General features: G+C 63.8%; 2 long non-coding RNA genes across 2 annotated transcripts; one reads left to right on the top strand and one right to left on the bottom strand.

Annotated features, from left to right (window-relative positions):
• Window positions 1–2,953: 2,953 nt before the first annotated feature.
• LOC121818980 (uncharacterized) lies at window positions 2,954–9,761 on the bottom strand. Its single transcript, XR_006059043.2, has 4 exons — window positions 8,267–9,761; window positions 7,333–7,636; window positions 6,434–6,600; window positions 2,954–3,737 (listed from the first exon to the last, which is right to left on the bottom strand). It is a non-coding gene; the product is annotated as an uncharacterized LOC121818980 (long non-coding RNA).
• Window positions 9,762–10,846: 1,085 nt separating this feature from the next.
• LOC121818979 (uncharacterized) lies at window positions 10,847–13,652 on the top strand. The gene is made up of 3 exons (XR_006059041.2): window positions 10,847–10,915; window positions 11,332–12,760; window positions 13,415–13,652. It is a non-coding gene; the product is annotated as an uncharacterized LOC121818979 (long non-coding RNA).
• The last annotated feature ends 2,251 nt before the right edge of the window (window positions 13,653–15,903 follow it).

Here is a 15,903-nt window from a genome sequence, read left to right as displayed (position 1 = left end):
AAGGTACAGGGCTCCGGGCCGGCCCTTGAGTTCGTGACCTGAGCTGGGCATCACCGCAGTCCCCATGGCCCAGGCCGGGTGGCTCAGGTGGGAGCAGCCAGGGCAGCTCCCGCAGGCGGCATGAAGTGTAGACCCCCGCTGTGCTCATGGCGCAGCCATCCGGACCGCAGACAATGGACCAAGCATAGGAGCGGACACGGCCCGTGGCGGTCTGCAGGCGGCCGTCTCCCGGGCACTGAAGCCCTGGGCAGTGGAGGCACGGCGGTGCCCGGGACCCAGAGCTGACGGTCGGGTCACCCCAGCCCGGGCAGGGTCACTGGGCCCAGGCCAGGCCGTGGCTCTGTCAGCCTCACTCCCTTTCTGAGCTCCAAGATGGCAGGCCCTTCCGATCTGACGTCCAGGGCTCCATCCGCGGGCACCGGCTCTCCCCAGGGCTGCAGCCGGCCGGCCCTGGTTCAAGCCTTCACTGCAGGATCGTGGAGACCAGGGAGGGTTCCGGTGGGGGAAGGGGTCGCATCGGGTGTGCAGAAGGGGTCCGAGGCCCAGAGCTAGGACAGGGAGAAGAGAGAGAGGCGTGGACCTGAAGGAGGCAGCTGAGAAACACAGCGGACAGGCCCAGGGACTCGGGCAGGGGCCAGGCTGGCCGCCTCCGGCCTCAGGACCCTCCTCCCTTCTGAGTGTGGAAGGCTTCAGCCTTCAGAGGTGGAGCCACCGGGGGCGGCTCAGTGAGGGGTTGGGGGGTGGGTGTCACCTGGCGTCAGAGGAGTTTTCCCAGTGCTGAGCTTCCCGGCGCTGGCAGCATGCAAGCAGAGGCCGGGTGTCAGGGAGACGCGCAAAGGCGATGGCCTCTGCCTCCCTCCCAGCCCCCGAGGGTGTAAATCTGAGTCTCTGGCAGCCTCACCGCTCGGTTTGTTACGGGGGAACCCGCAGGCTGCAGCACCCGTCTGGGTGGTGCTGGTTCCCTGGCACTGGGCCTCCTCCGAGAGGCACGGCCGCACCCTGGGGCCATCCGCTAGAGTACAGGGCCAGACCGTTTTTCCACAACATCAGCATCGCGGCTCCAGGCGGCCCCGCCCGGCTCCCCGCGGCCAGAGCGCACACCCCGAGATGACCTTTCAGCCTGGTCTCAAAGTCAGCGGAGTCGGACGGTATCGACTGAGATGCTGGGCTTGCCGATGTTGCTGTTGCTCCTTCAGTCATCAAATGGATTGCGCGTATAAAAGGGCATAAACACTGGCCGGCGAGCTCCGCGAATCGCTGACTTTATGAATCAGGGGGATGAGCGGCCCTGGAGCCTGGTCTCCTTTCGGGATGCAAATGGTTGAGCTCTAAATGGGGAGGGAAATCAGCCCAGATGTCCCTGAGGCTGCCAGAGGGCAGAGCCTGGGGAGGGGAGGTGGGTTTTCCAAAGGGCACCTGCCTACCTGGCGTCTTTAAAAGGCAGAGGAGACAGCCCCCTGTGGCTGAGCCCCAGGGACCGGGACGCACTGGCATTTCCAAGCTTCAAGGACCCACCACCTGGATGATTATTTCCAGGAAAGGGACCCCTCGTGTGAAGCAGCCGAGCCTCCGACCCGAGGACAGACCGATCTGTCCCCGTGGACTCTGCGCGACCCCGTGGATTGTAGCCCACCCGGCTCCTCAGTCCATGGGACTCCCTTTCCTCCTCCAGAGCATCTTCCCAACCTACGGGCTGTATCGGTCTTTCTGACACTTAACGAGGAAGGGCACTGGCCTATGGGCCCAGGTTCCCCACCTTCTCCCCCTTCCTCGACACAGGGAGCCAGGATCGCTGTCCCTCCCTTCCTGAGCCTCAGGGTCTTCTCAGGAGGGGAAGGCACACCCACGCCCTGTGGCTGACCCTGACCTCGCTCAGCCCGAGGCCCCAGCCCCAGCGCAGGGGATCCTGGGCGATGTAGCTTCCTGGGTTCTGGGGAAGCAGGAAACAGCGGTGATGGGGACCAGCCACGGCTGCCGAAATAAAGTCGGATCTGGGACCACACTTGGGAGACGCTGCTCTGGGTTCAGAAAGTCTCTGAGCCTCTGTCTGCACCGCCACGGTGGAGAGGCCCACCGGGGCTGGCAGGGACGGTCGGACCCCAACTCCGGCCAGAGCCAGGCTCGGCCACCGTCTTCATGCATGTCACAAACCCCCATGGACAGCTTCAGCAGACCACCCACCCCCACCCGCATCCCTAAAGCGGGGCCGGGAGTGACTGACTCCAACGCGGCACTCACACGCTGGGTAAGCGGTCATAGGCAGCCCCTCCAGAGAGGACTCGGGTTTCTTAAGGACACCAGGCAGCTGGCCTGGGGCAGAGCATCGGAGGGAAGAGCGCAGTGTCCTCAGACCCTGGCTGGGGGCTCCCTCGGCCACACTCTCCACCCCGAGCCAGGTGCCTCCGTGCCCCCCTGGGTGCAGGCAAGCGTGCTGGCGTGCTCCAGGTTCCCATCTGAGGGTGTCCCCCGCCAAGGGCTGGACCTCCCGTGGGCAGGGACTGGGCCGCACCCGGTCCTCAAGGAGGCGGCGCCAGGGCCCACGGGGCAAGGCTGTGAAGCGGGCAGCCTGAGACCACCGCCCTGGTTTCCACCACGGAAAACGGAAGGTCAGCGGCTCCTGAAACCCCGACAAAAGGAGGGCCAGCGGGAGCCGGGGCCGGGGGCGCCCCCTGCCCGGCCTGGCAGACAAGCTGGGGAGGGGCTCGCCCCAGGGCCCCCGCAGCAGGAGCACAGGCCAGCAGACTCCCGCTGCTTCTCCAGGAACCCGGACCAGAAAAGGAGGGAGCAGCTGGGGCCGGCCCAGAGCCAGGCCTGGGAGGCGGCAGGAAGCCGGGCCCCGCTGGAGGCTGCAGCCCCCAGGAAGAGCCGGAAAGCCAACTGGACAGGCCTGGTGGGGTGATGGGCCCGGGGCCCGCTCCAGGGGGAGAAGCGCCCCTGCCTTGCTCGCCTCCACCTGGCACTGCTGACGCCACCGTCGCCAGCCTGTCTCCCGTCTCCGAGCATCTGGCCTTATTATCTAGCTGCTTAATGATGGCAGGAGAAGCGGGGACTCATCTCCATGTTAACACGTAATTTATTCCACATCCATAATTAGGTTTTGCAGCCGGTAATGAAGGAGCCCCGTGCCTCCAGCTTATCGGCGCTGGTGGTCGGCCTCATCAGGCCCTAATGAGGATCAGGCCCCACCGAGCCTCTGCCAGGGGGTTGTTCAGGCCCAGGGGCACCTTTTCCAGGCCGAGCCGAGCTGGGGTGATGGGGGTCAGATGGTGACCCTCTGGGGGACAGAGTGACAGCCCTCCCCCCACGGAGACCCACGTCCTAATGCCCAGGGCCTGTGACCAAGGAACCCACATATGGAAGGGGCTCTGCAGACGGGGCCCAGGGCAGGGTTTGGAGCTGGAGGCGATGCTGGAAGATGCCCATGGGCCCAGTGCCATCCCCAGGGTTCCTGCTGGAGGCGGGAGGAGGTCAGGGCGGAGAGCAGGTGTGAGGTCAGAGGCCAAGGTCAAAGAAGGAACATGCTGCCAGCCCAGAGATGGAGAAAGGGCCAGAGCCGAGGACCGCAGGCGCCTCCAGAGCTGGGGGCTCGAGCAGCGGACTGCCCCGAGAACCTCCTGGATTTAAGGCTCACGCGTCCTGTGACTGAAGCACTGCGTTCGCGCGGATTGTTATTGTGGCTCCGGCACGCTCGTGCAGCCCCCTTCGGCCCGTCCCCGCTGCCCACGCAGGTCCGGGGGCTGTTGCAGAGAGAGATGGACCATGAGGGGTGGAGGAGGGAAGGGGGGCTCTGTCCAGAGGCACAGAAACGCCCGGCTCGGACACCGCCTCTGACTGCTCCCCAGGAAGGGACGCCCAGGCTGCGCCTGCCGGAGCCACAGCTGCTCCCGCACCTGGTGGGGAGCAGGCGCTTCCAGGGAGAAGGGGTGAGCCCTGGGGAGGCCGAGAGAGGCAGGCAGGGAGGGGCCCCTGGGGGTCTGGGTGCTGGGGTCCCCTATCCTCCTAGCAGACCCTGTGCTGGGTCGCCCCCGTGCTGCTGGGACACCAACATGAGGACACCACTCGAGGACACCAATTGCAGGGGTCGGGGGTGGGGAGGGCCCTCCCACGGGCCCCAGAGCGCCTCCCCTGCCTCGGGCAGCTGGTTTCCTCCATGCCCCCCTGCTAAGGCCCGCGAGGGCTGGAGCCATGGGCACCCCTCCCCGGCAGTGTCCCCTGAGCCCAGGACAGGCCTGGCACAGACGGAGAAACAGGGGTGTTTGTGGGGGGTGGAGATGGGAGCAGGGTTGAGGGAAGGAGAGACAACGAGGAGGAGAAAGAGCTGGGGGGAAGAACGGTGCCCTGGCCCCCCAGCCAGCGTGGCTGCAGAGAAGGCGGCCCTTGACGCCCCACCGGCCCCCCAGGAGCCCTAGGAAAGCTCCGATGGCCTTTCAGTCCTGAGACCGAAATATCTGCAGAGCTGATGGCCTTGTTCTCGAACTCCAGCAACTGCTGGGGCCTGAGCTCCTGAGGGGGAGAAGCCTCGGGCATCCGCGGGCCCCACCCCAGCTCAGAGCCGGCCAGCAGGCAGGTCGGACCCAACCGTGCAGGACCAGGAAGGCCGAAGCCCTGGAAACCACCCACTAATCCCTGTTCTGACCCCGGCATCTGATTTCCCGCAGGACTGGGCTAAAAGACACCTGGGGGGTTAGCGACAGACCTAGACCCCCCCTCCCCGTGCGAAAGTGCTGAGTCACGCTTGCTGTTTGGAAAACAGAGAGCTAATTAAGTTACTGCCAGGGAGGAAGAGGCCGCCGCAGAGGAGCGGAAAAAACCTGCCGTAACCGGCAGCGAGCGGCTCCCCGAGGACCGTGAATCAGCCCGGGCGGTGTGACCCCCACAGTCGGCACCCACCCCACCCCAGGCCTGGCCAAGCTCTCCGAAGGGGGCTGGGATCACAGGGCGGCCCCTCATGATACAGACTGTGAGACCCCGGGCAGGGAGGAGCCCGGACCCCCTCCCCCAGGGGAAGAGGAAGAAGGAGGAGAAAACTCAGGGGGCCTGGCGAGTCCTGGGGGGCCCGGGGGGCACAGAACTAGGGTTTCCAGCACCGTCCCTCCTTCATCTACAGCCCATGTAGGGAGCATGTCTGAGCCAGGAGTCTGCTCCCTGCCAGGGGCACCCTTGGCCAAGTCTGACCCTCAGAGCTTTCAGTCTGGCCTAGACATGGTCTGGGGGGCAGGGGGCAGCCAGCTGAGCCACGCCGTGGAGGTGCGTTGGCAGACACTGGTGTTCCGTGAAGCAAGTGAATTCACGGGTGAGGCCAGGTTGCAGGAGGCAGGCAGGGATGGTTAGAGCCCAGATCTGAGCAAAGGAGACAGGGGCGACTTTGAGTGGCTCCCTCAGCAAATTCTTGCGGGCACTCATCTGGGACAGACTGCTGGGAGCTGAGCCCAGACGGAACCGAGGCCCTCTACCTGGAGCAGACACGCGGCAGACAGGATGAGACGGTGACGCTGGGTGGGGCCCCTCCTCCCAGAGCCCCGTCCAGTGGGGGACCTGGAGCAGACACGCGGCAGACAGAATGAGACGGTGACGCTGGGTCTCTGCTCCCTTGATCCATCCAGAGCCCCACCTCCGGCCCAGAGCCAACAGGTCCTGTCTACCAAGCCTCCTCAGCATGAGAGGAGATGCGCTCCACTACCTCCCAGGGGGAGGGCCTGGCAAGCCCCAGCATCAGGGGACCTGAGAGCCCCTCTGTGCCTGGAAAGTGGTCCCCACACAGCCCAGCTAGCAGGGACAGATATCAGGAGGGGTGCATTTCATATAATCCCTGAGGGGTACCCCAGAGCCTGGAGCCCAGGATTCTGCCCAGACCTTGCACCTGGGGCTCCCCTAGTCCTGCCAGTGATGGGGCTCAGGAAGAAAGACACTCCACCTCAAAGACTTCACCTTGGTGGTGTCTGGAGCCCTTCCCCAGGGGACAGACCCTCTCCTTCAGCTTGGGGTGATCATCACAGGACTTCTGCTGACTTCACAGACAGGTGCAGAGGACCAGCATGGAATCCCCTCCTGAGGACTGGTGCCTTTGCAGAGAGGAGGCAGGAGGGACCCCCGTCCCTGACCACCTCCCAGCCTCAGCCCCTCACACTCTCCTCCCCACGCCCCAGCCATTCTCCCCCTTGATGTCATGCTCTGACTGGTGGGCTTTTGTTCTGGCAACTACAAGGAGAGTCTCTCCATTAGGACTATGCTTGGGCAACCCAGGGATGGTTTGGCAGCTCTGCCTCAAGGACCCAGACCTTTCTGGCATCCAGTCTGCCTTCCCTAGGGTGTGGCCTTTGTTTTCATGGCCCGAAATAACAGCCTGAGCTCCAGCCATCGCATTTCTGTTCCAGTCAACAGGATGGAGGATGGAGCAAAGGAGTCACAGAGAAAGGGGTCACAGGCTACGTACCAAGCTGCCTCTTAGGGACTGTTTCTGGAGGTGGCATGGGGCACACACGTCTGTCCCAGTGGTGGTTACTCAGCCACCAGACGGTCTGTCATGCGAGGGAGGCCGGGAAACGTTTTCTCCGCTGAAGACTGGGGTGCTTGGTCTTCCAGGCTCTGCCATCAAGGCTCCTGCAGGCAGAGGAGGACGCAGCCTGTAGGGACGTGGCCTGAAGTGGCCAGACGCAGTCCAGCAGCCCTTTGAAGCCTCATTATCTCCAGACGACAGGGTGCTGTAAATTCTGTTCCGTAATAGATTGGTGTCTGTTGTGTTAGTAAAGCAATGTTTCCACCCCCTTCCCTGCAGATCCCTGAGTGAAATGCACTTTGTGGGATGATAAACAACGCTCACGTGCTCACACAGGCCCAGCACCGTGGGATCAGGCCCCAGTCTGGCGAGTGCAGCTTGGGTCACTGGCAAGGGCCCCTCTGGCTCTGAGGCAATGAGGGGACTGAAAGGTGGGGCCGTAAGGACGAGATGCAGTGTGTGCGTGTGTGCATGTATGTGCGTGTATGTGCACATGTGTGTGTGCATGCGTGTGCGCACGTGTGTTCATGTGTGTGCATGTGTGTGTGTGTCTCCCTAGATTCTCTTAACAATGGCCATACCATGTATCTTATATTTAAGTGTAGCGTCTCATTTTGACCTTCCCAGGTGGCACAATTGGTATAGAATCTGCCTTCGAATGCAGGAGACACAGGAGATGTGGGTTTGGTCCCTGGCTGGGAAGATCCCCTGGAGGAGGGTCTGGGCACCCTTTCCATTACTCTTGCTTAGAGAATCCCATGGGCAGAGGAACCTGGCGGGCTACAGTCCATGGGGTGCAAAGAGTTGGACACAATTGAACACATATACATACACACCTCACTTTGTAGCCGAGTTTTCACTCTCATCGTGTGGAGAGTGTGTTAGACTCCATCGTCTCCTGGAGGAAAGGGAGTCTTCTGCGGAAGAGAAAACGGAGGACCAGAGAGCCAGTGTTTTGCTCAGCTGCTCCTTGGCGATGTCGTGTTTAGGTCCCAGGCCTCGTCTGGAGCGCAGCGTCTCATCACCAGGAGCTCTGAGGACTGTGCTGTCCTGCAGACGCCCTCTCCGAGTCTGTGAAGCTGAGCTCCGCTGGGACTGATATCCAGCCTCAGCCAAGGCCCAGCACACTGAGCCCAGAATCTGGAAGGGGACGAAGGGAGATGCCACAGGTGGTCACAGCTGCAAAGACCCTGTTTCCAAATGAGGTCACGTCTGGTCCCGGGGTGAGGACGCCACATAGGGAGTTGGGAGATTTGACCCAACCCCTGCCAAGCTGCCTCCTGTCCTGACTCCCACATCACACTCATGCCTCCTGCTCCGTCCATCCCAAACCACCCTCCAGCTACCCTGTGGACACTCCCTGGCCTCCCACGAAGGTGCTCAGGGTCCATCTCACCCCTCAGCACCCACCCCTGGAATGGCACAGCCTTGGGCGCCCAGAGGGCATCAGATGAAGTTCATGAATGGACTGGCATGTGCAGGGGTGTTTTTCCCTCCACCAGATCCAGCCCAAGCTCCTACAAAAGCCTCTTTAGCCCAGCCAAGGGGGAGATCCTGTCTGGTGATCAAGGAATCCAGGGAGGCCCACAACTCAAGGTGGGGGGTGGTTGCCCGTGTCTCCCACTGCCAGGCAGGCCCAGTGAGCTGGCCTGGAGGCGTTCGCCAGCGGACAGTTCCCCCTGGACTGGGTGTCTCAGGACCCCCCAGCCCTGCCCACAGAGATAGCCCCGAGATGAGGTGTGCTGGGTGTCTCCCTGGAGACAAACTCACTTGTGTTTCCGGAAGGCTCTCCAGCCCACATTGCCACGGCAGCCCCGTGGCTCCCCAAGGTCACTCACGGGGGACCCGACCTTCCTGCTACCGAGCTGGGAGGCAGCCAGCGGCAAACACATGCCGGCAGGAGGCAGCGTGCTGGGGCCTCGGGAGCAAGGGCAAACGTGAGCTGGACCCCAGGCTGATGCAACTTCCTGTCCCGGGGGCGGGCGGTTGCCAGGACCCCGGAGGGCTGACAGTGTGGCTCATCCATGTCAGGTCCCCAGGCTCCAACCGGGGCCCAGAGGGCGGTCCTAGGGACGCCGGATGGGGGCCTCTGCCTCCCGCTGGCCCGCCGTGACCAGCCAGCATGTCCCTGGGCCACAGGCTGGCCCGGAGGCCTCTGTCCTCTCTGGAGCCTCCCCAGTTCCAGGCTGAGCATTGCCCCCTGCCTGCCTCCCCTCCTGCCACACCCCCTCCATCTGGGGGGAGTCAGGTGGCAGGCTGGCTGCGGTCTGCTGGGCGCCCACCATGAGCTGGGGTCTGCTGGGGCCCACTCACCCTGTCCAGCCCAGCTTTCCCCCTCACTGCAGGCCCTCACCTCAGCTGCCCACTGATGTCTGCGCTTCACAGGGTCTCCATCCCCAAAGACCCCCGGCCACCACACTTGCCCCACGGCTCGGGCCACCATCCCGGGAGGTGCTGGGTGGAGACTCCTCTCCCCATCGTTGATTCCAGCCAACATGAAGTGGTGTCCACTCGGCTCTCAAGCAGTCTCCAAATCCATGCGGGTCCCCCCCCCAGTTCCACCTTCACTCCTGGGCCTGAGCCAATGGGGCCGGGATTCCCCACGGCCTCCCTCTGCTCCCTGCCCTCCACCCCGACACCAGGCTGCACACGCCCCCACCTTCCTTAGCACACCGGATGCACCCCGGCGCTGCCCGGCACCCCGATGCCCCTCGGCCCTGCCCGGCGCCCTCCTGCCCGCCTGCTTTGTCCATCTGAGCGCCCCCCTGGGGGCGGTGGGGGGACTCCTCCTCCTGGAATGCCCCTTCTTGGGGGATCTCCGTTCCCAGATTCAGAGGGGCCGGCTCCCGTCATCAGATCCCGGCCTGACGTCCCCTCCTCGGAGGCTGCGTGCCCCCCAGCCCCCGCCCTATACACTCTCACCGCCTGCCTCCCCGCCGGTGGCTCCCAGCGTGGTGTTCCCCGATTCTTCTCCTGTTAATTCACCCCCAACCCCACACACCAGATGGAAAGCTTTGCACAGGAGCAAGGTGGGGGGTCTCGCTCACTGCCTCCCCCAGGCCCGCAGCCACCCCGTGTTGTCACTGAGTGTCGCCGGGACCCCTGGGAGAGGGCCGAGCCTGGGCTTCCCTGGGGCCTCCTGCTGCAGTCTCCGCACGCCCAGGGCCCCTGGAGGGCAGGCCGTGCCATCCCTGCTCCCTGGGTTCACGCCCTGCGTCCGTCTTGTGACTCCCAGGCCGTCACCTTCCTCCTGCAGGGGTCAGAGATGCTAGAAACACAGAAAAAGAGAGAAGTTTAACGGCGTGCATCCCAGACCCTGGCCCCCAGCTCTGGGCAGCCCCTTCCTGACCCACTGAGATGCCCTAGCCATCAGCCCAGCTCTTGGGAGGCACACCCGATGCGTGTCGGGGCGGGTGACTGTCCTGGGCTGCCATGACCCGTCCCCACAGCGGGCGGTTGAAGACCGCAGCGCTGTGTTCTCTCCGGCCCTGGGCCCACTAGTCCAGGACCAAGGCGTGGCAGGGCCGCGCTTCCCTGGGGGCTCCCCAGAAGGATCCTTCCAGCCGCGAGCGCCCTGGGCCCCCTGGCTGGAGGCTCCCTCCTCGCACGGCCTCCTCTTCTAAGGGCGTCTGTCACGGGGTTTGGTCCCAGCTGATGGCCAGCTGCAGGCCCTACGAGTCAGGCCGCAGGCGGGGCCCGGGCAGGGAGGGCAGGGCTTCGGGGCTGCAGCCTCCACCACAGCGCGCTCTTCCTCCCCATTTTAGCGCCTCCGCCAGGCGCCGCTCCCGCCCAGTCGTTTCCCGTCCTCTGGGTCTGGCACAGGCAGGCGTTCTGTGAACAGTGGCGCTGTGCTCCGGGCCACCCCAGGCAGGGTGTGATGACAGACCAGGGGACCCTTCTGGGCCCCCTGCCCCAGGCTGGCGAAAATTCAGCATGGATGTTTACAGGCGGGACGCGCCTCCCCACCGCGGCGCCCGCTCATCGCAAGGCAGCTCCGCAGACCACTCAGGCGGCTGCGCGCTGTCTCCCTTGGCCTCCAGGACAGCCTGCGGCTGCTGCCTAAGCCTCCACTGTGGAGAGGCTCAGGCCTCGGAGCAAAGATGACCCGGCGCCCAGAGGGGACACAGGAGGGCAGGGACGGGGGGGCGGGAGGAAGCAGCCAGGGGGCGAGTTCACAGCCACGAGCAGGGCGCACTCTTGGATCGGATTTATCTTTATTTTACAGAAGTTCACAAATGAGGAGGAGGTGAACGTGACCCACTTCTGCGGCTGACGGGCACAGCGCTGGCAGAAACGCTATGGCAACCAGATGCACGGGCTTAATTACATCAGCCCAGGGCGCTCTCTCACGAAGATTCATGGGGAGCAGACACCTTCACCTCCGCCTCTGTCTGGGAGAAGGAGAAGCTGGCTCTGCAGGTGAGAGGAGCCCGTCCACACCGCCCCCCAGGCCAGCTGCGCCTCCAGGCCTGAGACCTGCCCAGGGCCTGGGACGGGCGGGGCCATGAATCAGAGCTGTGAACTCCCCCCGCCTCCCGGGCCCCACGCCAGCTGGTCCTCTGGCCGAGTGACAGCCACCTGGGCGGCTGGGCCGGCCTCGTGTCTCCCGTGGGTACCGGCCACCTGGCCCCGGACCGGGCGCTGAGCAGCTCTGCCAGCGGCGGGGGGGCACCTGGCGTCCGGGGCAGGCCTGGGAGGGGCACGCGGAAGGGGGACAGGGTCACAGAGAACCCGCATCTCAGGAGTCACCGGCGTCAGCACATGCCCACGGCGGGCAGAGAAGGTGGGGGGCCCTCCCAGAGCCCCGCCTTCAACACCCTCTCCCTCTCCCTCAGGTGGCAGGTTTGGGGTTCCCAAACCCATCCTCCAAGATTTCTGCAACCCACAGCGTCGCGAGGGACCACGGGTCGCGCCTCCGGCACCTGGATTGGCCAGGAGAGCCCGGCAGCCTGTGCTGCTGAATGAAGGGCGGCGTGGGGCCCGTGCGCTTGCACGGCCATGCGGTCAGCCCCAGGCTCTGGCCGCACACGAGGCAGGCTGGCCAAGCAGCCCCCTGGGGACAGGCTGGCCCCAGAGTGTCCTGCTCTGGAAACTGAATGCTCAGCCTGGAAGTGCCACACCCCGTCCCGCTCAGAGCTCGCTGGTCAGAAGCTGTCACGTGGCCCCTCCACGCACAGAGACCCAGGAAGTGCCAACCGTGGGGCCAGGGGAGTGGGGACAGTGCGGGCCCGCGGTGATGACACCATGGGGGCCAGCAGAAAGGTCCCCATGACCACCTGTGCCCCCCCCCCAGGCCTGCAGCCCCGGAGCCGGGACCCGAGGGCAGGGACCCCTCCCCTCCGAGCACCAGGCCGGGGGCTCAGTGTTTGTTCACTGAGCTAATCCCTCCACACGTGGCTTCTGCAAGGCGCAGCCCCAGGGAAGCTCCGCCCGTGGGTTTGGGGGCAGCCCCTGGGGTGTGGTCATGCCCACTCGGACGACAGGACCGTCAGCACCTCCACGCTTGGGCCGAGGTTCCCCTCGGGGCAGGTCCCGCTTCTGGATAATTCCCACCCGTCCCTGGGGGAGCAGGGGCCGGGCCCCCGCCAGCCTCCACGTCTTCCTGGTGTCCCCAGCTGAGGGGCCATGGGGAGGCGTCTCCGGGTGCGGTTGGGGGAGGGGGTTCATACACACCACCTCCCGGGCCCTCAGCTCGCCCCCAGCTGCCAGCCCTGCTGCTCACCCTCTCCTGTCCCCAGTCCCCAGCTCCTCTCGGTGGCCTCAAGAAACGGCCTTGGGGCAGGGTAACAGGGCGGCCCAGGCACAGCCCGAGTGCGAATCCAGGCTCAGGCTGGGGTGCGCCGGATATCAGGCTGGGGTGGGGGCAGCATCTGCGTAAAATGCAGCCCAAGAAACCCAGGCCCCCCCGGGCTCCTCAGTGCCCGGCCGTGAGCCCCGGGCTGCTCAGCTGAGCAAGGGGCCAATGAGAGGGCCCCCGGGGTGTGGGGGAGTTGTCAGGAGACCCCCGGCTCAATCTCAGCCTCTCCCCCACCAGCTGGGAGGAGGCAGGCACCCCCCCAGCCCAAGCCTCTTCTCAGCCTCTGAAGGTGTGACAGCGAGGCCCTGCCTCCCAGCACTGTTGAGCGGCTCCTGAGACACAAGGGATGTGACGTTTCCCGCTCCCGGCTAAACACCTGGAAGAGAAGCAGTGACTGTTCACGGGGTGACTGCTGACCGCCCAGGAATTGTGTCCTGAATCGACTTCACATCTAGCACGCTGCTTAGGTGCGGAGGCGGGGGAAGGCCGGGGTGGGGGGCTCCCACACGTGTGCACGCACACACCCACACACACACATGCACACGCCATGAGGAGGCCCGGGGAGGGGCTGGTGTGCTGGCTCACACAGACACAGACGTGGTCTCACAGGGTGGAGGGCACAGGGTGCAGGGCTCTGTGTGAGGCCCGGGGCCCAGCGGCAGTGGACGGCCGTGTGGACCGGTGGCTGGCCGGGGAGGAAAGATGGACGGCTGCGGGTTGCGGGACTGCAGTGGCCACACTTGAGTGTCATTAACGACAGCTTCTTCCAGGCCGAGCTTGCGCTTTCCTTGATGGTTGGAGAAATCTCGAGATGGGAGGTGCCCTGGGCTAGAAGGGGTCCGGCCCACGGAGGGGAGGCTCAGAGGGAGCCCGGAGCAGTGTTTCCCAGATGAGTGAAGAGGGGGGACCAGCTCAAGGACTCGCCCCTGCAGAGGGGCGAGGACTCAGCTGGGGGGGGGGAGAGCCTTGTTCTAAAAGCAGGTGCCTCCTCCCCCTCCTCCAGGCTCCAGGGGTCCCTACTAGGAAAGTCTAGGGGGCCCAGGACCCCAGCAGCCTCCCCAGGCGATCGTGATGCAGGCAGCTCCCAGCTGAACATACAGAGATTTCTCTTCAATTTCCAGGCCAAACATCGAATCTGCTGTTTCCATGAAGGAGACTGGGTTCCCTTGCAGGCTGCACTGAGCTCCACGGCCCAGAGCTAACCTGGCTGTCTCATCCTTCCATCTACAAGAAGAATCGGGCCAAGAACTGGCAGGGGGAACAGTTCAATCTTAATTCATTTCCCAAGGCTTCATCACACACAGACCAAGAGAGTTTGCTTCAGGAGACTCCTTCATTAAAGCTTTAGTGAGGTGGGGACCAGGCGGAGCTGACACTGAGCTGCGTCGCAGAAGCCTGACTGCGGCGACTTATCCAGATTCAGGCTCTTCGTCCCTGCCACGTGTGTGTGTTCAGCCGCTCAGTCGTGCCTGAGTTTCGCAGCCCCATAGACTGCCACCCGCTAGGTTCTTATGTGCATGGGATTTCCCAGCAAGAATGCTGGAGCGGGGTGCCGTTTCCTCCTTCAGGGAATCTTCCCGACCCAGGGATCGAACCCCATCTCCTGTGTCTCCTACATTGCAGGAAGGTTCTTTCCCACTAGCGCCACCTGAGGTACCCCACAGTGACGTCAGGGACCCGCTCAGCCTCTTGGTCACAAAATGACTGCCGCAGCCCCAGACCTCATTCACATCTTAGGCTGGAGGAAAGGAGACGGGTGAAGGGCAAAAGGGATGTGTCTGAATCAGCCTCCTGCGATCAAGAAAACAGTGAGTTTTCCAGGCGCCCCACCTGCCAGACTTGAGTTTACGTAGGTAGTGGGCCTCAAGGGCCACCCTGGCCTCTGGGGCGTGTGGCTGGGAATATCTACAGCTAAGCATGTGGTTGTGCCGAGCAAACAGTTTCTAAGGAGGGAGGGAAGAGGGTGCTGAGGAGGCAAGCCGCAGGGCTGGCTCCATCCTCACGAGACAGAACTGGACACGGGCCAGGAGGGCTGGCGGGGAGGCGCCTAACCCTGGGGAGGTGGTTCGGGGCACGGAGCACGCACTGTTGAGTTGTTAAGGAACCCCAACTCTGGGCAGCTCCTTCCCTTGTTGACTGTCGTAGGAGGTCCTGGTGGTCTCTGGGCAGGCCCTCGGGGGCGGGGTCCTGCAAGCAGGTCCCCGGGTGCAGAGCCTGCACGCAGCCCTGGAGGGCCGTGGCTGCATCATCCTGCCCACATCACAGCCCGGGCTTCTTTACCTGTTGGCTGAGTCCCCACAAGACCCTATGCGTCTCCCACCCCCTCCCCGGATGGGCCTTTCCCTGCCTCTCTGGGAAAGTACCAGTCTCTTCATCCCTTGAAAATTACCAAGTGCCAGCAGCCGCCTGGGAGGAGGGGGAGCTGGCTTTAAAAGAGTCAGGCAGGAGCCCTGAGAACAGTGGGGCGTGTCCACCTCGGGTCCCGGGGCGCATCGGAGGGTCCAGCACCTTCCCTGCCCCGCCTGCCTCCCCGACTCCCTCTGACAGTCACTGGGGGGGGCTCCCACAGCCCCCAGACCCCGGAAACAGCCCAGGGCAGCAGCGGCGCAAAGAGTCGCCTGAGGCCTCTCAGAGCAAGCGCTAGAAACTCCTGTGGGTCCGATCTCAGCTCCCACATTCAGGGATGCAGCCTTCAAGACATGACTCTTTGAGAGGATTGGAGCTCGAATCCTGCTCAAAGCCCATTCCAGGATTTGAGACAGAGTGGGGGCTTGGCTCTTCCTTGCCTGTGTGTCCAGCCGTGTCTGACTCTTTGAGACCCCTTGGACTGTAGCCCACCAGGCTCCTCTGTCCGTGGGATTCTCCAGGCAAGGATGCTGGAGCGGGTAGCCGTTTCCTCCTGCAGGACACTTCCCCGACCCAGGGATGGAGCCTGAGTTTCCTGCATCTCGGGCATCGGCAGGCGGCTCTCTGCCGCTGCGCCACCAAGTTGGAGATACGGTAGCTCCCTCCCACCACCCCCATCCGCTCCCTTCCCTCTTTCTCTCTTTGTCTAACAAGATGCCTCATGAAAATAACGCAAGTAACAGCTGCTTCAGAAGCACAAACCCAGGCCAGGGCCGTGCCGAACGCGTCCGTGCTTCACCCCATGTAGTTGTCACAACTGCCCTGAAGTCACTGTCACCACACCCCCATTTCACAGATCAGAAGGCTGAGGCTCAGGAAGCACGAGCCCCACTCCAGGCTGCAGAGTCGATGGGCAGCAGAGCCAGGAGGCAAACACAGGGCTCAGCCGCTGCAGTCTGAATCATGCGTGTCTTGCTGTAATAGGCACTCATAGCAGTTTCTGCTTTGTTTTCCAAGGTAGTAATCGGAAAATGCAAGGAAAAAAAAAAAAAACAAAACCAACCAGGCTCTTTCATACACACACACACACACACACACACACACACACACACACACACACCCCTCACAACTCAACTAGAAACGTGATTCTCCCAGCAGTGTGCTGGTGCGTCTGGAGCACAGCTTGACGGGCAGGGCAGGCTGGTAGGGCGGGAGAGGTCGCCTGGGGCCGCAGCACAGGACAGCTTCTTTGCTGGCCACCGAG

This window comes from Ovis aries, chromosome 3 (assembly GCF_016772045.2).
Source record: "Ovis aries strain OAR_USU_Benz2616 breed Rambouillet chromosome 3, ARS-UI_Ramb_v3.0, whole genome shotgun sequence".
Lineage (NCBI taxonomy): Eukaryota > Metazoa > Chordata > Mammalia > Artiodactyla > Bovidae > Ovis > Ovis aries.
The sequence above is the reverse complement of the archived record's forward strand: the minus strand, read 5'-3'. Positions and strand labels throughout refer to the sequence as shown.